The sequence below is a fragment of the Hippocampus guttulatus genome, chromosome 23 (genome assembly GCF_054856545.1).
Source record: "Hippocampus guttulatus isolate MCC_2025c chromosome 23, RoL_Hgut_1.0, whole genome shotgun sequence".
NCBI classification, from domain to species: Eukaryota; Metazoa; Chordata; class Actinopteri; order Syngnathiformes; family Syngnathidae; genus Hippocampus; species Hippocampus guttulatus.
This window is the reverse complement of record NC_141283.1, coordinates 4609441-4637022: the sequence shown is the minus strand read 5'-3', so window position 1 is coordinate 4637022 and position 27582 is coordinate 4609441. Positions and strand designations below refer to the sequence as shown.

The 27582-nt window shown below is 46.2% G+C and overlaps 1 long non-coding RNA gene across 1 annotated transcript; it reads right to left on the bottom strand.

The window, feature by feature from the left end:
* On the bottom strand, positions 1–27582 carry LOC147185826 (uncharacterized). Its single transcript, XR_015099447.1, has 5 exons — positions 27360–27582; positions 21473–21583; positions 17447–17584; positions 11741–15977; positions 1–1508 (listed from the first exon to the last, which is right to left on the bottom strand). It is a non-coding gene; the product is annotated as an uncharacterized LOC147185826 (long non-coding RNA).

Sequence of the window (27582 nt, the reverse complement as noted above, 5' to 3'; positions counted from 1 at the left end):
GAAGGAAGGTTTGCGAGGCCAAAGGAAAGTGCTTTGGTAAACAATGTCCCGGCATTAGAATGCTAATCTGGACGTGGCTTGGTTCCGATAAAGATGCACGGGTGGGAGTGAACAGAAGTGGGGCGGGAGGAGGGGGCGGATAGAGGGGGAGTTTGCTAATGCTACCAACGTGCACATTTCAAAGCATTATGATGCCTGCAATGAATGGACTCTATTTCCTCAAATAGGCGCCGTGTTGGAACAAAAAAAATTACACCTGGACCTGATGAAGGCTATCCAAAAATGAACTTGTTTTGATCAATATCGCCTAACAATGAATAATGTATGTGTTAAAAAGAATTATTTTCTTTTTAATACATAATAATATATATATAATGTATATTATATATACAGTCATACCTCGGTTTTCGACCATAATCCGTTCCAGAAGGCTGTCCGAAAACCGAAACCACGCTCTTTTGTGTTTGGGGAAAAAGATTAACGATGGTTCAATGCAAAGGTTCATAAGTGGCTATTAATAAGCATGTGCAAATCAAAAGAGACAGTGGTATTGCTAAACACGCACACCCGCGCTTGCCGTATATCCCGATCACATGCTCTTGGCATGTCCTCTGGAACTGAGAAGTAGCAACAGCTGAATTTACCACCGCGTCTGGGCAGCAGAGATGAATCTCGGTGCGCCCGTGTGTCTATACACGCTGTGTGTTTGTGTGTGTTTTCGAGGGGTCAGCGCAGGCGCCACAAGGCCCTCGCAAGAGCCCTTTGACACTCAGCTGTTTAACAGCTTAAAGTGTCTTTGCTCAGTGGATTAATCACACGCGCGTGCGCGCACACAGAAACGTAACGGGGAATAACTTGTTACACGCGCACGTATTGACCAGGTCGTCTCGGGTCATGCCGCAACTCAAACACGCTACTGACAGATACGGCCGACACGAGACAACGGCAGCGATAGTGAGTGTGTCGCTTCAATTTCAAAGTTTGAAGTGAGTGAGGATCCCGAGTGGCTCTCAAAGACGAGATGACCGTTAGCTCGGTGATGGTTTGATTGGCCACGAGTTGGCAACAAAGACTCCGGTTTTGCGTTCATTCCGTTTTGGAGGGAGCGTTTGGATTTGATGTTCATGTGTTGGCCGAGTGTGTTTACTTGCTGTTCCAGGTGCAGGGCGAGGCAGGACCCGGACCCCCGAGTCCACCGGTTGTGCTCAGGATAAACAGGGTCTGGTCCCGTGGCCTCCGGAGGCCGCCGCTTCCTGGCGCTTTTTGTCAACGGGAGGAACACCGCCGCCATGCCCGCGAGCAGATCAAACGGTGTCCGTTGTCTTTGCTGAGTCAGGCGCGAGGAGGAGCGGCCAAAACATGCTTGAGCGTTTGAAGTCGCTGTAAATTGACAAGCGGCTGGCGGCGCCGGGTGGGGGTGACGTGAGGTAGCGCGGTGGGTTCAAACACTGAAGGTCAGCTTGTTCTTTGATGTACAGGCAACGCTTGTCTCGACCTTCCGCATCGATCTGCAACAAAGAATCCAGCCGCCACGGGTGAAAATCTCTCATATTGTGAGACGATACAGGTTTCTCGTAAGTTATTTTACACCTCCCGCATACTTCATTCATTCATTCATTTTCCGATCCGCTTTATCCTCACAAGGATCGCGGGGGGGGGGGGGGGGTGCTGGAGCCTATCCCAGCCGTCTTCGGGCAGGAGTCGAGGGACACCCTGAACCGGTTGCCAGCCAATCGCAGGGCACACAGAAACGAACAACCCTTTCGCACTCACACTCACACCTAGGGACAATTTGAAGTGTTCAATCAACCTGCCATGCATGTTTTCGGAATGTGGGAGGAAACCGGAGTACCCGCAGAAAACCCACGTGCGCCCTGGGCGAACATGCAAACTCTACACAGGGAGGCCGAAGTTGGAATTGAATCCGGTACCTCTACACTGTGAGGTCGACGCGCTAACCACTGGACCAATATATAAATATTAATAATACATTTTAAAATTATGAATAATAAATTAATAATAATTTGTAGTAAAATATATTATATAAATAAATATAAAATAGAATTTTTTAACTTATTTATATATATATATTTTCATCTGTACATAACAATTTTAAGTTATTTTTAACGATAAATGAATTCTATAATTGGTGGGTGGGGGGTATTTCCGCATTGATTATTTATACTTCATAGTCCTATATATTCGTATGTATTTTTCATCCTTTTTGTTGTCTTCATAAGCCGTATTCAGTTCAAAATGGCATTTTTATTGAGGAGTATAGTTTTGACTCAACATGAAATAATTTATATTTTATTTTTTTAAATACCTTTGTTTACAACACAGATTTCCAGTTTGTGTTGACCCTTCTACCTTCCGGTCCGGTTATTTTCGTCCTTATCAGGCGGTCTGCTTTTCTATTCCCATCGTGCGGGTATCGTTTGTTCTCTTTCGCAAAGCGACGCTTTTTAAAAACACATTACGATCCTAATCGGCTTCGCCGCATTTGTACCTCTTCAATTCTTCATTCATTTGCGCCACACAAAAGTCATGATTTCATAGGAATTCCCCCTCGGAGCCCGAGATGATCGACCCACCGCGCACACGCACGCAAGCGCACGCACACACACACACCCTGGTCTGCCTCCAGGACAGGAAGTGGAGTAGCTGGGCCGTACTGTACGGTCCCTGGCGTCTGGGCCGGAACCAGGATGTGTTGCTAGGCGCAGGGATGATTGTGTCAGCACTTGCTGGCCGCTTCGTTTCCTTACAGGTGATCTCTTGAATGGACAATGACAGATATACGTTTCCTGCTATTTTCCAATGCTTGTAGGAGGGCATCGGAAAAACAACGAGGGGGTTCGCCCGTAGCCGGCGGGGTTGGGGGGTGGGGGGCAACAGACCTTTTCGGCGAGACTTCAGACTGCTGGTCACAAGTGCAGGAGGTGGGTGGCTGATGAGGAAATATTGAGGAAGCCACTCTTGATTTCTGACGCGTTTGATGAACTCTGATGGTGGGGGGAGGGGGGCAGGGAGAGGGGGTCACGGGAGGGATAAGCGAGGGGGGACGGGACGGCGGCGTGTGGCAGGATAGCTGAGGTCAACCCCCGTCATTTGTGACTTTTTGACTTTGTCTGAAACTGCGACAACAGACGAGGCTGAACGGTGGGCAAGCTTTTACCAACTAAAACGTGTTGGATTTTGTACAGAAAGTGGCCAAAACTGTTTTTTAGTTTAACAAAAGTATGCCTTTTATGCTACATCGCATTTTTATGATTCACGCTCACATTTCAGAGCGGATTTCATGAGTTTTTACGACTTCAGGAAGACACTATTTGTACTTTATGTTGTTCAATTTCCAAGCATCTGCTAAACGCTAACGCTAAAACCTGACCTACCCTGACATTAAAAATACATGGGTGGCAAAAATCTTACACTTTTAGTCCAAAATTTTCCACTTTGAATGCAACTTTTCTCCTGTTGTTGAGTGGTGACGTGTGAAGGGACATTTAATCACACTCCCGATGATGGGCGATTAACGCCAAAGGATATTAGCTCTCGGAAAATGGCCGCCGCCCGCCCACCCCTTCACTCCAGTTGCGTTCTGAAACACGTCTGTCCGTCAGGAGCGATTTGAGCTCCTTTTGTTTCGTGACGCCAAGAGCCGACAGGGGTCATCTGTTGTCCGCTCGCCAGGAAACATCTTTACGATGGGCTTTTAATCATCGGCCCCAAAATCCCCCCCCCACCCCACCACCATCATGCGCTACTCTGAAAATCCACCCAGCAATAGTGCCAACTCCCCGAGTGGCTGTTCCTTGAGATTATCTTTGAAGTTAGCGGCTAAATATAAAGACTTTTTTTTCTATATATAAGCAGCTTCCTGTCATTCACACAGCAGCTGGGCCGCACAGTCGCTCTATAAACACGCACAATGTGACACATCCATACCGTTGGGCCAGGTTGACGCCACTCGTCGCCAGCGTACAACCTTTCTTAACTGTCCGGGCTATGTTTTAAGAATTTAATCACTGTGTGGTATAAGTGTGAAAAATAGTCACGGTAAAATGCTGTCTGGCTTCAACCAAATAACAGCGCTAACTATGCGCAGCTAGCATAAATCACTGTGAACAAGCCGAGGCCTGCCACATTGCTAGCATGACTTTTCCCAATCGAGTGTTACTATAACACTAAATGTAGTGGTTTAAAGTTTGTATTTTCGGTGTAATCGATTAAAAATCAACTAGAGGTGATAAATGTATCCGAGGGTTGCTAATCCTGCGTTTTGCTGCCTGAGGTCCCGTCGCTCGGCTTTTGTTTTCTAGTCTTTTGCCCAGTTGTTAGCAAACAAGGGATGGGATGCTATGAAACAAAACGAACAGACCATTAAAAGTAAATTAATACAATTTCAAGGAACAACTATTAAAAAATATAATTCTCAATGTAGCTCGTGATCGTGTTGAGGCCAGCAAAGAAGACCCTGACCTCGAAGCACTGCTATACATACACTGGTGTGTTTTGGCGCATCCGCTCTCTCGTCCGCCACCGAGCAACGACGCGGCAGGAAACACCTAGGTCAGCGATGGTCTGGACCCCCCCGCCCCCCGCCTCACTTCATAAATCACAGCCAACGGAGCAGGTTCCTGTGCACTTCAAAGGCCTTTTGTTTTACGACGCGGGCACAGAGGTTATCGGCGGGGCACCTGCGATGGACCTACTTTACACGACCTGATAAGATGCACCGACTCTCCGTCAGTGAAAGCGGCCTGTTTTGACAGGCGACGTGTGAATGCTCGTTAGGATATTGTTTGGGTTCCTGTCTACGGGTCTCCGTCAGTGACCTCGTCTGGTTTGCCCTCCAACAAGGTGGCGTCCGATTTCGACGGCAGTCTTGGGGTTAAGCGCCGCAAATCGTACCTTCCGTCGTCTCCTCGTTCGTTTATTTTTTTTCAATAAAACGGGAAATTTTCATGTTCAATATTTACACTGTGTTCATTTGTCAATTATTAATAAAAAAAAGAAAAAAATATTTTAATTTATTTTTACATTTGAATTATTTAATTTGTACAAAACAAATTTCGTAAATAAAAAAAATATGTGCTTATTTTAAGATGTTTTTATATTATGTAATATTGACATTAGAAATATTGTCAATTGATTAAATTATGATTAACGAACCAACCAAAATAAATACAAAAATAGAGTACTGTGTATGCATTTTAACGAATTGTGTTTTATTTACAACAAAACAATTATTTAACCCTTTCAGGGACAGCGGTTACGACAGTGGACAGCTTATCAGGTTACAGGTTATCATTATTGGTGCACAAAAGGGTTTATAAATTGCAGACTATTTGTGTAAATTTTCATTTTGAAATGTAGTCATCATTAATTCTTCCATTTACACAATGAATATGAATAAACACATTCCGTTCAAACAAATTCAAGGAGGAAAATGGTTAGATTGATGCAACGCGGCAGGATTCTGATGGCCGGATTATACGACCTTATTTGGATATTATATATTATATTGGATGTGCTTTGTCACCAATTTTGATTGCTTTCGTGGGAATATGGCTGACTTGAGGGAAGGGGGAAAAAAAAAAATCATGTAAGGACAGTTTGAGTGTGGGCGTCAATCAGGCCATGTGACTTTTCCTGGCTGTCAAATCGTCGGTCACCCTCACGCTTGTTCGATGCAAGCGAGCAAGGAGCGCCCCCGAGCAAGGAAGAGGGGGGGGGGGGGGGAGGCAGGGGGGGCTGTTGTTTGTGTTGCATTGGGACGGCCGATCGCTAATCACTAACGCGCCGGCTAACGCTAGCCTAGCAGCTGTGTGTGATCTCCAGCTAACCTTGCCCACGGGCCTCTTTTGTCTGCGCGCGGCTGGCCCCGTCCTCTCTACTATTGAGCGGCTGGAGATGGGAGGGCTGTTGGCAGGGGGTTGGGGGCAAATTAATGGCCAAATCTCTGGCACTGTTCTCAGGACAGTGACCTAAACCCCCAGCCTGGCATTCAAGCCCCTCCCGCCTCCTGATTGACACTTGAAAGGTGTCCGCGGACGTGGCCGGAGGCGACGCGGGGCGCTGGGGAAGCCTCAACAGCTGGTGACATCTGCACGGAGGCCCACAAAAGCGAGTTGAAAGCGCGGAGCTGGCGTCGCCCCTTCGCCGCCAACGGCCCCGCGCGCTCGCTCGGCCCCGGTATCCTTTTTTTTTTTGTCAAAAGCACGCTTGTTAGGCAGGCGCGCCTTTGAAACCGCCAAGGTACGACAACAGCAACACAACAATAACTCCCCTTGGTTATTGATCGCACGCTCTGATCTCCTCCCGTGGAAAACTATCAGCTGTATTGACACCCACACACGTGCAGTTAAGAGCCGCCTTTTTAAGAGGGCACCCTTGCCCCCCCCCCCCCGCCCTCTCTCCCCCTTATTGCCCTGTTCCCGTTCAATGGCATCAGCTCGCAATGAGTGAGTGCTCGGGAAGCGGAAAGGGGGCCTTATCGACTCCCGTTAAAAGAATCCAAGCGCGTTTGTTAACGAGACACGCATCGCCCGCAGGAATGTCAAACTTCCGACGCGCTCGTCGCTGCATTATTTCCGTCTGATCCCTTCAAAGCCATTTCAAAGATAAAGATGGTCGGTTTCTGTATTTTGGGGGGGGGGGGGGGGTTCCCCCGACTTTCCTTCCGGGTGAGATGACCCAGAGGTATGAACATCCATCCATCCATTTTCTAATCTGCTTATCCTCGTGAGGGTTGCGGGCATGCTGGAACCTATCCCAGATGTAGGCGGGGGACACCCTGAACCGGTTGCCAGCCAATCGCAGGGCACACAGAGACGAACAACCATCCACGCTCACACTCACACCTTGGGACAATTTAGAACAGGGGTGGCCAACCAGTCAGAGACTAAGAGCCAATTCTTTTACTGTGTTACTGCAAAGAGCCCCTTGGTCGATTGCGATCGACGTATTGGGCACCCCCCTGCCTTAAAAACTGATGTAATTCGCTGACTAGCTTAGCACTTAGCGCCTTTGTCTGCGCATGAGTGGTGATTCAGTCATCTGATTGGTTGCCCTCTATGTCAATCAAGTAACGGGATTGGCGATAGGCTGACGTAGTACGTTCTGTGTCTTAAGCATGTTGTTTTAATGGCAGCGCCGTCGCCGAGGCGTTTTCGACAATTGCCGTGTGAAAGCCCGGGAGCCGCATTGAACCAGCCAAAGAGCCGAATGCGGCTCGCGAGCCGCAGGTTGGCCACCACTGATTGAGAGTGTTCAATCAGCTTGCCATGCATGTTTTTGGAATGTGGGAGGAAACCGGAGTACCCGGAGAAAACCCACGCAGGCACGAGCAGAACATGCAAACTCCACACAGGAAGGCCGGAACTGGAATAGGAGCTGCACTATGAGGTCAATGCACAAACTCGTCAACCACCAGGCTGAACACAATATAAAAAATGTTAAAAAATAAAAATAAAATTGAATTGGAAAACCGAGCCTATGCATGAAAAATGACCAGTAATGTGAATAAAAGTGCCAAAGAGAAAACTGCCAAAATGTCTCAAGGTAGAAATGAAACCACATTTGCTCCACGGGACATTTTTTCCCATTTGACTGTCATTTTTTTTCCCCCCTTCCAAAAGTTCCCTTTTGTCTTGCCCTAAAGGGTGAAAAGGTCATCAGACCGCATTGCAACTCATGCGGTGGCATCAATATTTCACAGCTGCATAACTCCTCCTTTGAGGGCGCATCACTCGCTGACTGAAGGCTTCTCCAGGAGAGCCGGGACACGGCTGACGGACGAGCACAAAGCGCCCGTCAAGCGCTGCCGTTTACGTTATCCGCCCCTGCGTGCGTGCGTGCGAGCGCGCGTGCGTGCGTGAGGCTTAGGCGGCTCCCCCGCGGTTTCCTTTGTTGGGTCCCGGCTCGCGTGTGAATGCAACGGAGCCGTGAGTGACAGAGGAAAGCGTAGCTGGGGGTAAAGCGAGCCGGTGACCTCTTGGTGGCCGCCGCGGCCCCGGCGTGCGTCTGCGCACACCCGAAGGTCTTTTCGCGCCTCTTCAAGTGTGTTTTATTTTCTTTCCCGGTGACTTTTTTTGTGTCGTACGCCGCGATGGGGCAACATGAAACGAGCCCCCCCGCCCCCTGACCCTCACTTGCTGCCTGGCGTTCTCATGATAATATTCCGTTTCAGCCCTTCCAAGACAAAAGGGGGCAAGGAACCTGCTGGGGGAACAGTAGCTTCTTGTTGTGATGACATGCGGTAACATGAACTCCTTGGAAGACTTCTGCTGTCATCCCGCCCTGAGTTTCCCCTTTAATCCGCAGGCGGCGGGGATGCGGAGGTCACGGCCCCCCGGACGGATTTTGTTGGAACATGGGAGGGGGGGGGGGGGGGGCTAGCAAAGCCAAAAGAGAGGACAGTCCAAGCTCCCATGAGGGGCATGAATACAGATAAGAGTTTTATCTATTATGCCTCAGGTCACTCTAGAAATATAAATGAAATCCTTCCTATCAAGTACGAAATATATCAATTAAACATACTGTATGTATCATTATGATCGTATATCTATGTAATCAATAAAAATAGGAATAGCTCTGTTAAGAATTAATCATTTAAATACAATTCAAGCCAGTGGCTGGAATAAACAGTGCCGAACCCAATAGACGTGGAGTTTTTCCATGCCACAACAATGAGGCACTCTAAAGCGGCCAAGCCAGCCCAAAACTAGGGGCTGGCTTTCAAAACATACTTTTGAATTTTTTTTCTGATAGCCTAATGCTAGCTTTCAATGCATTCTTCTTCACTGTTGATCACGGGTGTCAAATTCAAGGCCCGGGGGCCAGATTTGGCCCACCACAATCATTTTCCGTGGTCCGCGAAAGCAAATCAAAGATGGGAACTTTCATGATGCTTGCTAAAATCTCGACCAAAGTTTCATAAGAGTGATACTCTAAGCATTTTCTTGTGACCAAACCTCTTATTACAGTAACTTAAACCATTATTCTTGATTTCTTTATCTGGTTTCAGTCATAACGACCCCCCGAAGGAAACTGTAACAAAATCAAGCCCTCGACAAATGTATTAATATTTATTATTTTAGACCGACTAATGTCAGAAACCCTTCATGAAGACAAAAACAACAACAAAAAACACGTAATTGCCCCCTTGAAACTTTGAAGCACATTGACCTATCCAAGCGTCCTGTTTGTTTGCTAGTTGGCCCATGTAACAATCTCACCTTGTTCCCCCCCCCCCCCCCCCCCCCCCCCGCCGGCGTTGCGGCTCTACGGGCTTTAAAGGCGTCGCCGGCGCCGCCGTGCGTTCCGCAGAGTGACAGCGACGCTTGTTAAGCAAAGAAATAAATGCGCTGTGAAAAGCCAATAAACGGCGGGAGACAAGCAGCGCCGTGTATTGCTGCGTCAAAGGCAAGCGCTCCAGCCATTAATCTCTCCAACGCTCCATCCCCTTCCATCACCTAACGCTGCACCCCCCTCTCCCCTTCTCCGCCTCCCTTCCACCCCCATTTCTCGCTTCTCCTCCTCTGAGAGAATTACAACCATAGATGTATAATTCACGCCGCTTTGGCTTTGGAAGGCTGCGGCTTTTTGTCGGAAAACACGATGACAGCCAAGTTAGCGCAACCTCTCATTCCTCTCAGCCACCTGTTCACCGGGGAGGGATGGGGTGGGGTGGCGAGGGCGAAAAGGGGAGGGGGTGGGGATTGGGAGGGGCGCTTGATTTATATTTCATCTCTCCTCCACGGCCAGATAACTTTGTTGCCGCTCTCATGTGTGAAAGACGTCAACTTAAAGGAGGCCCAAAAGTCCTGACGTGGTGACGGCCAGACACTTTTTGGCTTGTCGCTTGGATTGCTCGCGTCAAGTTCAACTTGTCAGCGGCGAATTCCCGCGGAGCGCCCTCGTCATTTAGCATTCCGGAATGGCGTCGGCAAGTCGGAGCTTAAGAACGGAACAACTTTGCCAGGTTCAATATGACATCTGATGATCCTGATGAATGTGCTGCCATTTCTTGTCTCTTTCTTGTTTTTTTTGGAGGGAGGGGGTTGGATTTGGTTGGCCAATTTCTTGGTTTGGTTCACATGAAATATTTCGTGAAAATAAGAAGAGTGAACACATGTCTCAGACTGATTTGCTCACCAACGGCCAATCAGTGTTCCGTTGTCATTGACGACGGTTTTGCAAACTGTGAGCGATGGCTCCATCATTTTAATCATATCGAATAAGCACAAACACACAAATAATTTTCGCAATTCTAAACGTTGCTTGTTTGTTCCCGATTGTAATACGCGTAAGTTCGGGTATCTCATGAAACGCTGCCTGTGGATGCTATGATAAAAAAAAGACTTCTCGGCCATGTTGTTTGCCGACTACGGTGCCAAAGTTTTGCTTGACGTTGACTGTAAAAATGGAATATTCTTAAACTGGATTATTTTAGGGCACAGGTGTCAAAGTCAAGGCCCAGGGGGCCAGATGTGGCCCGCCACATCATTTTAAGTGGCCCGTGAAAGCAAATCAAAGATGACAACTTCCATGATGTTTGCTAAAATCTGTACCCAAGTTTCAATTTTTCACATGAAACAATAATTGAAGAAAACATTATTCACTTCTTTATAGAGTTTCAGTCATAACGGCCCTCCAAGGGAAACGGTAATTAAAATCTGGCCCGCGACAAAAATGAGTTTGACAACCTTGTTTTAGGGTTTGTATTCATATAAATTGCAAGTTTATTCTTTAAATATGAAGTAACGCTGAATTAATTGAAGCTCTAATTTCTATAAATTCAATGTGATAGCGTTGGTATTAAAAGTTGGATTAAGTCCCCAATGAACAGGTACAAAACGGCCGAAGGTGAGCTTGGTTTTCGCGGTAGCGCGACTCATCATTGTTTCTCCACCTCGGTGTTTCGAGCACCTTGGCAGCGGCTGGTTTGCCCCCCGCTTGAACGTTCTCAGGGTTTCCTCGCTTTATGATGAGGACTGTCAGGGGCTTTTTAACCTCCCAGCCGCGGCTCCCCGGCCGGCCCTAATCGCGCATTAATGACACGGGGAGGACCCTGGGGCTGGCAGCGGCGCCGCCTGCGCCGGCAGAGTACTGATGAAGAGGGCAATTACCGTGCGGCAAATGACATAACCTCCACCGATCTGCGCAGGGGTTGGGGGCTATTAGCAGACAGGTTACGCATGCAAGATACGGAGCAGGCTCCAAGGAAAGCGTCTGGTGCGGCGAGTTCAATCTGACCGTTGCTTCGACGTCTGCCTTTGATGATGGCGTTTTATTATCCGGACTGACAGCCAAGATGGCTTTACCTCCGCCAATGCCACAACTGCACAAAAAAACCACAATGAGGACTTCCGCAAAACTGTGCCGCTCAATGACGGCATTTGCTGCCACTCATTTTCAAAACAGAGTTCAACTAATTTTTTTTTTTTGGTCTTGTTTCTGCTAACTGGAGTCATCTCATGTGTCTCGAGTCCCCCACCTCTGGTGAACGGTGACCCAAAAGCCAAATTAGTAATGTTAACATTTCGGTTTCCCCTCCGAGTATATGTTTACAACGTAGAAGCGTTACCGAGCGGGCGAAGGATTCATATTTAATCAAACCGTCTTTGATTTGGCCCAGGCGCGCACACCAACACACACACACACACACGCGCGCATACGCCGAGGCAGCGCTCTGAGCCGTGTCCGTTTGCGAGTGTTTGTATGAAATATTTACAGGCCATTTGCTCCTCTGACGCTCCGTTTGAAAGCTGGATGTGTTGGCTGGATGTCGCCGCTCCCTCTCTTTGAGGCCATCTGCCGAGCGTGGTCATGAGGGGATGCTTCCTTCGGGGTGGGGTGAAGGGGGGGGGGCTTAGATGGGCCTGCCCCCCCCCCCCCCCCCAGACAGGCCCTGGCCCTCAGAGCGCCACCGCCTCGGGGGAAGGAACACTCGACCTGCTGGGTGACGGAGCATCAAAGTGTGACCTAGTAGATCACTGTACAAGCCACGAAAGCTACTGCGATGGAATTATTCGAACTTCATCTGGCCAAAGTTAGCTTCATGTTAATGTATAACACGAAACACCATTAAGAGGCTCACAGAAATGAGCAGCAACGACACGGGGATTCGAAACCTTTGAACAAATTCTATTTGAACCCTTTCAGGGACAGCGGTTACTAGAGTGGACAGCTTATCATGGTATCAGGTTACAGGTTAGCATTTTTGGTGCATGAAAGGGTTAACGCACATGCGGTACATGCTGTGCAAACAGAACATACAAAAATACATACATGGAAAAATAAAATTGGTCAGCAAATTTTCCTGTCAAGCTCAGCGGTGCCCATCATATTTCGGCGCAACGTGCTACGTTATTAAACATGTCCGTATACTGTAAAACCCATTAAAAGCCACCGCGAAATAATCTGCGCTATAGCGAGGGAACACCGTATTTTTTCTTCTCTGTTTTGCTAAAAATGAACTCCAGTTTTAAAAAAGGTGTGCTAAAATGTGGAATATGTTTATACGTTTTAGGTCCTGATACAGAGAGCTACTGCGTTAGCCCGCTGCTAACTGATTAGCTATCAAACAGATGGCGGCTCGACACGGACATGCCTGGGCACTTAAACGCACGCAAATGGATGCATAAATACACCATTAGGGTAATTAAACTTCAGGAAATCAGTATGGACTGATGTAAACGGTCGCGGGGAATAAGAGGATGATACGCCGCGGATGCTAATCATGGCTATATACCACGATATTAGGTGAGCAATGTGATCCAAAAAGAAAAAATTTTGGAGCACCTCTCAGGATCGCGGGAAAATTGAGAAAGAGAGAGAGAGAGAGAGAGAGAGTTTTTTTACAACTTATTTTTACATATGCTACATGTAACAATGAATTTCAACACTTGCTTCATTGCCGTGTGTGTGTGTGTGTGTGTGTGTGTGTGTGTGTGTGTGTGTGTGTGTGTGTGTGTGTGTGTGTGTGTGTGTGTGTGTGTGTGTGTCAGCGGTGCCGTGATACTTCATGCATGATGCCAGTAGCACCTGGGACCCCCCGCAATGAAAACGCAACCATTTTTGCTATCTGGCAGCCTGGCATGATTTCCTGGCCAGCGAGGTGTGATCCTTGCCTTGCTAACTGTTGAAAAAGATGATTTAAAAAAATGATTTTGGTTCGATTGTCTGATTGGAGTTCAAGCCAAAATGATTTGGTTGGGGTAACTCCAAATATCGACAGCAAGGGTGACAAGCAGAGAAGAAAAGATTGGAGTGAGTGTTAATAGAATTATAGCCTGAGAGATACTGTACTGCTTTCAATACAATTTATGCAGGAGCACAAAGGAATGTTTCCACCACGGCCAAACAAAATGTTTTTTGGTCAAACTTTTGGCTTCAATTCCACGGCTGTTGTGCTGCTTCTTAGCTGCTTCTCAACCTTAGGGGCAGTCTAATACACGTACTTGCACGTATATACGGCGACACATGGAGACAGAGATGTGCCAACTGCAATATAGTACCGTATTTTCCATACTATAAGGCGCTTCGGATTATAAGGCGCACCTTCAATGAATGGCCTATTTCAAAACTGCTTAAATATCCTTCAAAGTCTTACTTGTCTCCTTCTTCCTTCCTTTAGTCAGTAGTTAACTATGCTTTTGGTATTATCCTTGTTTCATTGTGGCTGCGCTGAGCTCACAAAGTAGTTTGAGTCTGTTGGAATGTGTGTTGGCGAATGCACATGTCAATTCGTGTCGGGCAGAACCCTTTTAGGTTATAATGGTTCTTGCTAGTAATCACCATTAGATGGCATAGGAACACGAACGGGGAAAGAACTCACTGGGGGATATAAAGAAACTACGACGGCATTTATAAGGCGTATCGGATTATAGGGCACGATGTCGGTTTTTGGGAAAATGGAATGCTTTTAGGTGCGGCTTATAGTGCGGAAAATATGGTAATATGAGTCATTCTCATCGATGATAGAGAATATATTCCTGTGAGTAACTTTTCCACCTGGTGATCACACCGCAACACGGATGCTATTTGTTAGCATCCGTCGACGTGTTAGCAGGAAACTAACACACTTGAGGGCAAAAATCCAGTATGTGGCGCATTTAAATACATAATGCATAACTGTCTTCGTTTGTAGTTTTTTTCCATTGACTAAATGAGTTGAAATAAATAAAATGACGTCATGAAATGAATAAATAACTGCAAGCATGATCATGAACTTGCGTTACGTGTGTCACATATTGTTAATCGGCACGCGCGTGCGGCTAGCATACTGCATGTCGCGGTTCAACTCGTCAGACTGACGCGTCAACGTCATCGTTGCGCATTTCCTCCCATGAACTCCAGCATTGTTTCCTGCGTCGCCATCATGATGGGAATAGAAAATAATCCCAGATTAAAAAGGAGAATGGACTCACCGACACACAATGAGCCTTTTGTGCATTCGGCCCACGCGTGTGCGTGCGCGGTGACGGCCATTGTTATTTACTGTTCACCTGCGCTGATCTGTTTGGTCCGAAACACCGCCACCAAAGTCTCATTTTGTCTTTTTCATCAAACGGGGTGGTTGGGTGGAGTACAAAGAGGAAGCGCGCAAAGCCGGAGCGGCTTTAATCGGACCGAAAAAAGTGGCTCCCGGCGGGGTTTCCGTGGCATCGGCGCAGGGGCTCAACCACATGATAGTTCTCGATCGCTCAAGCGAGAGAATTGCGGGTCATGGAACCGGCTGGAGGGGGGAAAAAAAGCAACTCGCAAGTCGTTCCTTGTGACAGATGTCCTCTCCGAAGATTTCCCCATTTTTTTTGTGCCCTCCACTCCTCCCCATGCCAATCCAGCAAGCCACCCACCCGAACCCGCCATGTCCGCCCGCTCCACCTCTGCGGCTCGTAAACTGGGTGAGGTGATCCCAGCCTGCATAACCTACTTCCCAAGACCTTCCCTCCCCCAGTTCAACGGCATGTTTACGTGCATCCGACTTCAAGTCTAAGCAACCTTTGTTGTGTCGGGAAGGAAAGTGTGTCAACACATTTAATTGCCAATGTACTGCGTAGCGGGTTCAATTCCAGCTCCGGCCTCCCTGTGTGGAGTTCGAATGTTCTCCCCGGGCCTATGTGGGTTTTCTCCGGGTACTCCGGTTTCCTCCCACATTCCAAAAACAACCGGTTCTGGGTGTCCCCCGCCTACTGCCCGAAGACGGCTGGGAAAGGCTCCAGCACCCCCCCGCGACCTTCGTGAGGATGAAGCGGATCGGAAAATGGATGGATGGACGTACTGCTAGAATTTTTCGACGTTCATTTGTTGCATTCCGAATTTCTATTCTACCGCGCATAAGAAGCAAACCTTCGTAGCTGATCAGTTCCTTCCTGCCATGACTCTGTTCTGTCTGTCTCCAGCAGGTGGCAATATAATATATATTTAGAAATTGTTCGTTGCATATGGAGCCAGCAAAATACAAAATAGACGTTGGGGAAGAGATGCCGCTAGCATGGAATTTGATTTGCAGCGACGCGTGCGCTCCATATTTTCAAATGAAACGACACCCAACAGCAGACAAGAAATTGGAGTGAGCAGAAGGAATTGTACAGACATTGTCAATTATTTGCATGGAGGTCACGTTTCTTCTCTGTTACCATCACTTGGAAAAAAAAAAAAAAAGCCAAACACAATTGTTGAATGATTGACCCCGTTCAAGTTTTATGTCATAATGAGATCGTGGACCATCATAGACCTGGCGTATGGCCTCCATTTAGGGTGGCGGTGGAGGTGGAGGGGGTGGCTAATAGAAAGAGAGATCATTGTCCATCATTTGATTGGATCAGCCTCCAATTACTCTATTCCCCTGTGTGTGTGTGTGTGTGTGTGTGTGTGTGTGTGTGTGTGTGTGTGTGTGTGTGTGTGTGTGTGTGTGTCACAAACACAGGCCAGGAGGAACACTTGCTTGCTGTGTCTGGATGTCGCTATGTTGGGAAAGAGGACAGTCTCAGAGGGGTGACGGAAAGAGGATCTCCCTCACACGCACACACACACATGCACGCACACACACACACATGTGCACGCACACACACACACACACACGCACACACATTAATCTCCTCATTTTCATTTCTCTTACCATGCGGGATTAGAATGATTTTATTTAAAGTGTCAGTTTGAGCTCGCAGATTGAGAAATCTGGATTTCATAGGGATTACTATCACACACACACACACACACACACACACACACACACACACACACACACACACACACACACACACACGCGCGCACACACACACACACACATTTTTTCTTTTCTGCCACTCACTAATGACCTGCTTGACCAACAAACTGTATTTATCCTCAAATTCAGGGATGAGGCAACATTGTGATACTATTCGAAGTGCGCCCGCACGTGTGTGTGTGTGTGTGCGTGTGTGTGTGTGTGTGTGTGTGTGTGTAAGTTGCCTGAAGGAGGATGCAACGGCAACATTTTTGTGCTTCAGACTGCACATCCAATCTACATTAGGATAAAGCTTTAGCCATCCCAGTGAGGGGAGAGCATGTGTGTGTGTGTGTGTGCGTGGGGGGTGGGGGGGGGGGGGGTTAAATGGCATGGTCACCCTTTCATCCTTTTTGATTGGGCCTCTTCTCATTGTATTCAAAGATGGATGGCCGAGCACTAGTTCAAGGCAGCCTTTCCTTCGTCTGCTGAATTTTCATTCATTTCAAGAGACGCTCTTGATGTAAACGCCCTTCATCTGATTGATCTTCCTCGCTGCGAAACGACGCGCCGGACCGGTCCACGGCCTGGCGCGACTCTACAAAGGCCGCTTTAGAGCGCTTCGTTGTCAGCCCTGAGTGCACGCACGGAGAGACAGCTCCGACATGACAGCTTTTGCGTGGGCCGCTGGTGTGGCTGCTCTGGAGCGCCTCGTTGTCGGCCCTGAGTGCCAAATGGAGGGGGGGCGGGGGGGGTTGTTAGTAAAAGTGTGGTTCGATCGTCCATGAGAGCTTTGTCATCGGCCGTGAATGCTATTTGTGGGGCGAGGGGAAATGGCATTTGATTGGCAGTTAGCAGTTGAGGAGGGAAATGCAGAAAGAGGAATGGAGCAAATTTCAAGCCTTGGCTTTTGTATTTTTTTGTAATGGTTCAAATATTGTGCAAAATTTACAAGGGGGGGGGGGATTTCCTACTAAAGCTCTGCTTTGTCGCCTTTAAAGCAACACACGAGGCAAAATGTTCTTGTGTTTTTCCTGCCTAATCCAGCGACGGCCCTCATCCTTCCTGCTTCCTCTCCTTCCTTATCTCTCCATCGCCGCTTCTCTCCGGCCGCCTTACTCCATTCTCGCTCATCACCACTTTCCATCACATCTTCGTTTTTTAAAAAAAATAATTATTCTGATTAACCCTCATCCACCGCCACTTATTTGCATGTGACTGACTCACCCTCTCCGTGATGACTCGTCTGGCAATCTCTCCATCCGTCTCCGAGGCCGTCCGCCTTCCTTTTAACGGATAATCTTCCGCTAAGCGGGGCGCCACTTTTTCCCCTCTTAAGTGACCATGGCGTAATCTCGCGATTCCCTTTGGAAAAGAGAGAGAGAGATAGAGAGAGGGGTGAGTACCAGTGGATATCCTCAAGTGGGTCAAGATCAGGCCTGTGTGGACGATCGTCTCGCATGGGGTGGTTGTTTTTTACTCAGTGGCGGTTCTAGACCAGTTTTACTCAAGGAGGGGTGGGGGGGCTTTCTGGGGGCCAGGGTTTTTGGCAGATGGGCACCTTTCAAAACACACACTCTCGATGGCAGGGGTGTTAAACTCATTTCACATTGTGGGCCACATACGGACTCTGTAAATGTCAAGTGGGCCGAACCATTAACATTATACCATACTGTGCTATGAATCACCAAAATATCATCTCTTTCCTTTGTTTTGGTCTCAAGAAGCATTGATTGGCGCTTTAGTATTAGTCCCCCCCGCCCCCACCCATTTGCTTCGTTGGGTCTATCTCAGTGACAGACTGAGACTGCTGTTTTCTTCCTCGATCAAAACAATGTTGTCTTCTACTGTGATCAAAACAGTGTGCCCCTTAGCGGATAATCCACGAATTGCATTTTATTTAAAATATTCATTCTGTGTCTTTAATGCATTTTTTTTTTACTTTTAAATGATCCCGCGGACCGGATCAAACTTCATTGGGGGCCGGTTCTGGCCCGCGGGCCGTATATTTGACATCTTGGTCTATGGTCTAAACTGCTTCACTGTAATTATTTATTCATATTTATATTCATAATTATATTCATGAATTATCATCACAGTAAATCAAGTTAGCATGTGCTATATTCATGGCGGTGATGCAATGGGACTAAAGGTTCTAATAGTTTGGGAATTTTCATTTTAGTTAGTTTTTATGTTGTTTAGAGGTTTTTTGTTCTTTCAACTAGTTTTCAGAGTGAGTTTGTTATTTTAGTTGGGGGGGGCGGTTTGAAAAATTAATTTCAGTTGATTTTATTTAGTTTTAGTATTAGTTTTTTTTTTCAAATATTTGGTGTATTCTCTCATCTTCTCTGATCAGATCCACAAAATCAATCGTGCTATTTTAAAATATTTGGTGTAGTTTGTGTCCTCGTTGATCGGCTCCCTTAAATAAGACAAGATGGCAAACACAAGACAGTTTTTCTTCCCAATTTTGTACCGATATTTTCCATGTATTGAATGTTCATCCGTGTGTTCATGATAACTTTTTGGCTTTTGATTTTTTTTTTGCCACTGGTTTTCAATGGTGTCAATGATACGTAAATTTGGGCAATTTGTGGGCCGGGCCCGATCCACCACAAAATATCAGGGGTTGACTCGACGATAAGTTCTTTAAAGAAGTTTAATGGCCCGTCTTCCGATCGGATCGTTGATCTGGTATTGTTTTTTTTTTAACTCACTTTTTGCCGTTTGGCTCCAAAATCCTTTACAGTCAAGTTTTAAATAAGCAACTGGGATTTCTCTTTCCTCTATTATGAGCCTGTCCACCAGAATATCACCTTTTGTTTCGATTTTACTTCTTGTTCCAATGAGATTATTTCTCAAATGAGCTTTTTTTTTTTTTTTTTTTTAATTCTGAAGACGCAGCACGTCTCAGCCATTTAAGTCAGACAACCTGGGAACTGACGTCGTCGTGTCAAATTGTCATATTACGTCTCCGTTAACCTTTTGAGGGACAGCGGTTACCACAGTGGGCAGTTTATCATGTTATCAGGTCACGGGGTGCATGAAAGGTTTAAGGAAAGACCACCGACCTCCACGTTGCACTTTGCAATAACAACCACACGTGCTTATTTTAGAGGACATCCTTTCGGTCTTATTCAGTCGGGAAGCACCCAAAAAAAAAAAAAAAAAAAAAAAAGAGCCCGAAATGACACATGTCACAGCTCAGCTTGTGCTGAACATACAAGAATCATCATCCTCGACATTGGTTACTTGAAAGAAAAGAAGCCCTGAGTCAGGCAAGGCACGTGCGCGCGGCTGTTTTGTGAGTCTTCACGGGTCAGCGGGTCGATAAAGTCGCTGTCGCGTCACCTCTGGGAGGCCACGATGAATGGCAGTTGTGACTTTTAGGCAGGAAGCGGTGATTCATCCGAGGGAAAGGGATCAAGAGCGGCCTTGTGAGGTTAAAGACGCTGACAAATGTGTTGCGAATGAAGATGCGTGTGCGCTAAAGCGGTGCAAAAAAATAGCGGCCGAATACGGCGGTCGGGCTCAATCACTTCTTTGCCGTCGGTGCACGAAAACAAGAAAGCGACGGTGACAAAGGGTCGTCGGGAAGATTTTGTGTGTTTCAGCACCTCGAAAGTTTGGTTCTGTTGAAATGAAGAAAAATGAAACATGGGAACTGTTTTCCAATTAGTTCACATCCAACAATGCTAATGCTCCCATGGGTCATTTATTTCACACAGAAATACTTTTTTTTTTTTTTTTAAAGATTGTAAATTTTTGTGATCCCAAAACCTTCGATTGGCCTCCCCCAAATATAGCCCCTTGAAATTGGAATTTACTGATTGGAAAAGAAAAAAAAATGTTGTAAGACTAAAAATTAATCTAAAAAATTGACATGCTTCCCTCTTATATTTACATTTCCTATTCTAAAAATCCTAAAAAAAAAATATCCTCTTAAAAAAAGATAACTTCATCCTCATAAGATTACAACTTTTTGCCAACAACTTTTTTTAAACCCAAAATGTGACTTAAAACTTTTTACCCCAAATTTGAATGTTTCCTTTTACCCTCCAAATTTTACTTTTCTCCTGGAAAAAAAAAAAAAAAAAAAAACACGCTCGCTTTCTTGCCCAAAATAGAATAGACATGTTACACTTGTTCCAGAAGTAGCCTAAACTTTTCACCAACTGAATTTCAAAATAAAATGTTGATTGTATACGTGATTTTCTCCCCCCCACCACCCCCCTCCCAACATTTACTGGACAGCAGAGACAAAGGTTTATTCTCAGTGCTTTGCTAGCGTCGGCATGACCCCTTTTGTGGTTGAAGGCATTTGGAACGGTGGTGTGAAATTTACACACACACACACACACACACGCGCGCACACACACACACACGCTCCAGTACAATGCAGCTTCGTGTCAGAAGGTGCTCATGGGATGAATAAAAAGCTGATTGCCGTCTCCTCCCAATACAAGCTGAGCATTACGCCGACGATGACCGTCGTGGTATTAATAGACGTGTGCCTAGTGCTATTCTTGCACCGACGTGTGTGTGTGTGCGTGTGTGTGTGTGTGTGTGTGTCACAAATCCAACATCAAAAATACAGTACATGTTGGCCTTTTGATACGAGCTCTTCTTTTAGAATCAGCATTGGGACAAAAGCCAAAGATAAGCAAAAGTCGGTCGATGTTTTGCCCTCTGAACAGTATTCTTGTGCAACTCTGCCCCCTCCCGCGCCCCCCCCCCCCCCAAATTGACGTCAAATTCCTTCTTTAGAAGTTCCACTTGTACTTGGAAAGGTAATTTCAGGGGGAGTAATCAGTAGGGTGGTAGCACGCCAAGCTCCACAGGCGGCGGGACGTTGATACCGGGCGCGTTTTTTTTCTTCATTTTTTGTCTCCAATAACGCCTTCAAGTGGAGCCAGGGGCCCGGGCGCTTTGTTTGCTCAGCTTCTCCCGGCGAGGTCGTAAAAATCAAGGGAAATAATCAGCAGATAACCTGACACCTGGCACCTTCTTTCTTCAGGGTTCACCTTTTCCTTAATGTCTCCTTTGGGTGGCGTTGTGCTATTACAAGGCCTGCGGGCAGTGGCGAAGATAAGCAAAGGACCAAAAAAAAAAAAAAATAGACCTTAAAACAGTATGGCCATGGTTCCAAGGTTAAGTGAAAATCCAGCACGAATCCTCTCAATTCCCAGTATGCTAGCTTTCTGTTTGTCGATAGATAGTACTGACCCAGTGGGAGCCGCATGCACCTCTCACCTCTCGCAATCTCAATTGTGACTGCGCAAAACGAGTTGCCACGTCGCTGTAGATGAGTCCAAGTGTAATCATCTGGCAGGCTAATGAGTGGAATTTTGCTTCACTGCTAAGCTATGGAGAAAAAAACAAACAAACAAACAAACATCACATGCTAGGAAAAAAAAACACACTGCAATTTTGGAATCAGAATGCCAATTTTAGTTTGAATCAGCATGAAAATCGAACTCAAGAGTTCCTTTTTCAAAATTGTTCCCCGATGTTACGAATCAAGTTCAAGTGTTGAAAATAGCACGAGAACAAATCTAAGAACGCTCAACTCTCTGAGTGGTGTCTTCCCTCATTCTGCGGCCGTCGTGTAACATTTTGTCGCCTCGAGATTGAACGCGGGTGAGATATAATCGGAGCAAGTCAGTGTTGGTTGCAAAAGGGTCGCTTGAAAAGGCCTTTTCACACTGCACTTAGCATTGCGCCGTCCACGATCCCAGCAGTGTCGCGCTGACGTCAAAAGTGGCATGCAGTAAGAGAAAAACTGGCGGAGGGATTTCAGAGTGCTAACCGCAAAAAAAAACAACCAGTGGGAAAAGCCTCTGTATTACATCCTCGTACCCTCCGACGCAAACACTTCCAAATACAGGCAAGCTTATTTGGTATGCTTTCATTCTCTACTGGGTGATTTTCTTTCGCGGGCCACATTAATATGATGTGGCAGGCCAGATCTGGCCCCCGGGCCTTGAGTTTGACACTTCTACTCTGAAACCTTTGAAAATTAATTTTTGTAATGGATCATCGTTTTTTTGTTTGTTTTGTTTTTTGGTCTCTTGAGGAGGGTATTATTGTGTCAGTACGCAATCTTGTTTGACACTCCTGGCCCAGAGGGAAGGCAGTGTTTGGGAGGTGGGCTCACACACACCGCAAGGGGGCAAAGGAGCCCCTCGGCCCACCGCGATTGTGTCAACCTCCTCCGGTCGAACGCCAGTGTCCTGCTGTTTTTGCTGGCCTTGTTCTGTTTAGCTCTCATCCCCTTCTCCAAACAGGAAGTCATTGGAGAGATGGAGGAAGGGAGGTGGGGGGGAGTCCACTGGGGGTGGAGGAGGGTGAAGGGGCGGGGGGGGGGGGGGTCTTCTCTTGGGTCATGCTTGGAGGGCAGCGGGCGGCACGAGAGGCAGGATGTTATGGTTTATTCAGCCCAGGAGTGGACAAGGTGCGCCTTGCCCTCAGCGCCAGCATCAGTGTGATTTATAGCCGCGCTGGCAGACGCCTATGTCCACGGGGGGGGGGGGAGTCTTTGAACGTGCCGCGTGTGTGCGTGCGCGCGCCGGCGTACGCATATGTGCAGGGGGCGTTTTACGCCAACACTGTTGCGTGCTGTTATATTGCGATATTGTGTCGTATTGATGCTTTCGAAAACTGTGAACTGATGGATGCGTGGTCATAAAATGGAGAACAGAATTCCGCCGTAGAAAACCATCAAAAACATGCCAGTCATGCCAAAATGGCTGTTCGATGGTAAAACGAGAGACCAAATTACTCCAAAGGACAGCATTATGAAAAGAAGACAGTTCTGTATTAAATATCAATATAGAGTGGAACCTTGGAGTTGGTGATTATTCCAAAAGGTCTGACTAAAAACAAAATTACAAAAACCAAGGCAATGTTTCCCATCGGAAATGATGTAAATCCAATTAATCCGTTACAGAAACGCAAAAATATTAACCCCCTCAAAAAAACAATACATTTTAGAAAGAATAACTCTAGTTTTACAGACAGAAAATAACATGAAAGAAGGATAAGTGACAAATGAAATTATTTAAATTAGAAGTTACCAGAAATACACACAGCGCAAACAATGATGCAAAGTACAACAGACCAGTAAACTAAATGGCCAGTAAATTAAATGGCCGATCAATCCACGATCCAATGCAGCCTGACAAGCCGTTCACGAGCCTCACAAGAAAACACAAAGAGTTGCAAACGCGGATCGAATGCTTTGCTCGATTCCAGGAAATGAGTGGCTGAATCACACGAGGCAGGCCGACGAATTTGGTTTGGAACGTTTTCAAATTTACAAAAACAGAGAGGAAGCATAAAAATTGGGATAAAATTTCATCAAAAGGGGAAAAAAAGTGTCAAAAGTCCATTAAAAAAATGCAGCATGCCACAATTGTGGTTCCACTGCACAAGTGTGATGACACTTGATATGCAGTCTGAGAAATTCTGGTGGAATTATTGATTATCCAATTTGTTTGTACTGTCCAAAGTATTTGGTAACAGCTACTGAGCTATGCGTGCCGCCATGGGCACTTGACAAAAATATATTCAAGTACACATTTTTGTTTGGATTGTGTGTGTCATCGAGCACAACATCCATACATTCCAAAAACGTCATTTTCTATGAATTTTTCTGTACTTTTTTTTTTTTTTGGTGGTGATTACAGGCTGCCACATGCTTGAGTAGCCGACCCTCATGGTGACCTGGCCCTCAAAGGTCAATGCAAGGTGAGGTTGAGGTGGCGGGTTCAAAGGTGACAGCAGATACAAGGGCAGGACAAGAACGCTATCAACAGGTAGGAATCGCGTGGACGTGCTGTACAAAAAATTGGGGGGGGGGGGGGGGCGCCACCGAACAGAGAGGTGCTTTAGTCTATAGCTACTTGTCTGCATATTCCCTATAGGAAGCCTCTCACATCACCCATTACTCTTAATTGGCCCTCTCAGAGCGGTAGTGGTGTGTGTGTGTGTGTGTGTGTGTGTGTGTGTGTGTGAAAGAGAGAGAGAGAGTGTCTGCGTTAGAAGTAAACGTGTGTGAGTGAATATGAGTGTGTAAGCCAGTGTGTGAGTGTAGGTACTGTGTGTGTGTATGTGTGTGTGTGTGTGTGTGTGTGTGTGTGTATGGGGGGGATGAGTGAGTCTAAGTGTGTTTTCGTGATCGTGTGTGTGTGTGTGTGTATGTGTGTGTTGTGTGTGTGTGATTGTGTGTCCAGGTATGTGTGTGTGTGTGTGTGTGTGTGATTGTGTGTCCAGGTATGTGTGTGTATGTGTGTGTGTGTGCATGTATGGGGGGATGAGTGAGTCTAAGTGTGTTTTCGTGATCGTGTGTGTGTGATTGTGTGTCCAGGTATATGTGTGTGTGTGTGTGTGTGTATGTGTGTGTTGTGTGTGTGATTGTGTGTCCAGGTATGTGTGTGTGTGTGTGTGTGTGTGTGTGATTGAATGTCCAGGTATTTGTGTGTGTGTGATTGGGTGTCGAGGTATGTGTGTGTGTGTATCTAGGTGAGTAAGAGGGTAGTGTGTAGGTGAGCGAGTGAATGTGTGTGCTTGTTCGAGCGAGAGCGTGTGCGAATGTGTGTGCGTGAGTAACTGAGCCCGTGAGCAACTTCAATTTCTTCCTATTTTAAAAAGCAAAACTCTCCTTGGGTAAAAAAGTCCCCATCAGGGATGATATCTATTTTTGGAATCCATTTCAAAACGGACATGTTTAGTAGGCTGGATAATACACAGCTGCCAATAGTGACATGTTTTGCACTAGAGTTTTTCTTTGAAATGATTATTTGGGAGTGGTTGGCATTTGACGTGTTGTTGAATGTGGAATCAAAAGTTGATTTCGACACGTCAAAGATCAATAACCCCCCCCCCCCAAAAATCATTCGAATAACGCGTAAATATGATCCAACATACGTCCGATGTTGTGTGAAAAGCAACACGTTGCTCCGCCTCGACAGGACGTCCACTAATAGGTGCGCGTGTGCGTCCGCGTGTCACGCGGAGGCTGCGAAATGAAAATAAAACCAAAACAAAAAAAGGAAAAAAATACGAGATGTTGAGGAGGGGGGGGGGGGGGTGTTTGACTCCGAGCGAGTTACGTTTTTTTTTTTTTTTTTTTAATCCCACAACGCCATCTTCGGCTTCGTTCGACTGACGTCATTCGAGCCGGCCACGTGCACGCGCTTGGGGGGAAAAAACGTCAACACTTACCGGGCTACAATATAAAGCAAATCAAACGCAACTGTCTTTTGTTGATCATGTTTTACTAATCGTTTACTTTTTTTTTAATGTAGTTGGACTCGATCTAATTGCGGATTTACAGAATTATTATTATTATTATCCTAAGTATATTTATTATGCTCGCTCTTTCATTTATGTTTCTCTAAGCAAGGCCCCTTTCATGCAAATAAGGCAGCATATTTGAATTCGAGAGCTTGTGTGTCACCAACTTTTTACACACACACACACACACCCACACACACACGGTAATCACCAGTACACTTGTGTACCCTCGAAAGAGGCATGTGGGTCACAGCCAAGAAATAACAACAGTGTATGCAAATGACGTGTTATTTCACAACGGCGCGCCAATTATATCCAACGCGATCTTTTTTCTTCTTCCTTTTCTACACTCAATCGTTTCATTTTAATAGCAACGACGTAGCGGCTTTAACATGAACACACACGTGAGCGTTCTCCACGCATCCAATACAAGTGTCGTATCCAAAAAAAAAGCTTTTTCTTAATTTTTTTTTTAATTGTCATGTTTGTATGCGTCTTAATTGAACAATATGTTGATGACAGTGGTGTCGATGTGCGGTGTTGAAATGTACCGCATCAAACGGCGGGAGCTGTTTCTAATATTTTGACCCTCATCTGGTGGTAAAAGGCGCCCCCAGAATATTAAAAAGAGCATTACGCACCGCACTCATACCGGTTATGATGGCTGATTTTTTTGGGGGGGGGGCTGCTTTTAAGCTGCTCTCTCTTCTATTAATTTTCTTTCGAAAACGAATTGTTGATTCTTATTCTGCCGAATAAAAATACACACTATAAATAGTGGCCATGTTTTTTTTTTTTAGAATCGAAAAATGATCAATAGTCTTTGGAATAATAAGGAAAAGCAATAAAACGACACCTTTAACACCTCTGGGGGCAATATTGTTTCCCCCTCGCCTCCCTCTGTTAGCACTAATAAATGTGTCAGTACTTTCAAAGCCCAAAAGAGGTTCGGCGTGACAATTACATCGACGACGAGTGGATCCACTTGTGGGCCGAGACGAGAACACATCTGAATTTCGGTTGTGGTATTTTCAGACACCCCCCCCCCCCCCCGAAAGTGCACCCAGAGGAAGAACGACACGCAGGTCGGTTCGACTGGAGGGTGTGTTCGACAAAGGGGAAACAAACTTTGCTGACTTGGTTATAATTTAAAAAAAAAGAACTTGCGAAATGGGGGGAAAACACCTCAGCCTTTTCCTCTTGTGGAAAATGAAGATTTGGGAAAGGGGGGGGGGGGTGTTTAGGCATACAACGCGTGTACAACCTGGAGGAGAAATGCAAAAACGACACGTATGCAAAAGAAAAACCCCGTTACAATAATTTTAAAAAAGGGGGAAATTAAGTAGCTTCTTTAGAGTTGCGTGTTCAGTTCTACAAAAAGCCACAATCGAATAAAAAGACTAATTTTCAAGTGAATGAATTTACTAAGCAACTCGGTGGACATTTCCACCTGTTGTGACTGCGTAAAAAAATAATATATACTGTATATTCAACGGTCGTTAACAGGTGGCATTTGCGGCACATTTTTAAGCAGGTTTACACGCTTGAAAACATTATTCAAGTGAAATTAGACTTGATTTGATTGAATCCAAAAAAAAAAAAAAAAAAGAGGAGAATTCGCTCGCCGTGTAGTCTGCTAAGAACGCAAATTGCACTTTCGACACGCTGGCGTGCACGCCTCAATTTGCGCGAGGGAGCCTCTCAATCGCTGACGGTTTTCGTGGAACAATAAACATATTTTTACCAACAAATAAAAAACATGCAAACACAAATATGCCAAGTTTTTTTGCGATGTTGCTGTCATGTTCAAACATCAACATTAAAAAAAAAAAAAGATTCTTACTGGCACGATGCAGGTTAAAATTGTTTTTTTTTTGGGGGGGGCGGGGTGTGGAGGGGGTGGTGTTGGAGGGGGTCCCGGTTCAAGTTCAGCGCATGGTTCTCCTCTTGGGGGGGGGGGGGGGGGGGGGGGTGCGCGGAATATGTGTGCGCGTGGGGAGGCGGGGGGGGGGGGGGTGTTGGTCGTCTCTTATTGGTGGCTTGCCACGCTTACATCACGCCCCGTC